Source organism: Trachymyrmex cornetzi, unplaced genomic scaffold (genome assembly GCF_001594075.2).
Source record: "Trachymyrmex cornetzi isolate Tcor2-1 unplaced genomic scaffold, Tcor1.1 scaffold733, whole genome shotgun sequence".
Taxonomy (NCBI): Eukaryota; Metazoa; Arthropoda; class Insecta; order Hymenoptera; family Formicidae; genus Trachymyrmex; species Trachymyrmex cornetzi.
In genome coordinates this window covers 263,683-264,184 of record NW_017300063.1, presented here as the reverse complement: position 1 = coordinate 264,184, position 502 = coordinate 263,683, and positions in this window count along the sequence as shown.

Genomic DNA, 502 nt, shown 5'->3' with positions numbered 1-502 from the left:
CCTATTAGATCAAGCATACCGGGAATTCTGCAATAATCTAGTTAATGTCGATAACTTAGATCATGATAACGCTAATTTAGTTAACTTAGATCATGATAACGCTAATTTAGTTAATAACGATAACTTAGATCACAATAATGTAGCTAATAATCACGATCATCCAGCCGAGAATCCTCCTCCTCCTCGAACTCCCTCACCTGCCATTTCGGATGCCCTAACAGAACGAATCTTTCCCGACACCCCGCCTTTCACTCCAGATTCCTCTATTCAATCAGTCCCTCCGTCTCCTCGTCCCGTCTCTCCCGCAGATTCTTCATCAAACTTGGAGCTCCTCTATGAACTTCCCCCTCCTCGTCCTCGCTACCATTTTCACCATGGAAATCCCTAGTCATTAGCCTCTCTTTTTTCTCAATTTCCAATATCTACTGAACCCCTTCCTCCGAATACTTATACCATAAATTTTAGATGCGGATCCCGATAACGTCAGGAATGCCATAACCGG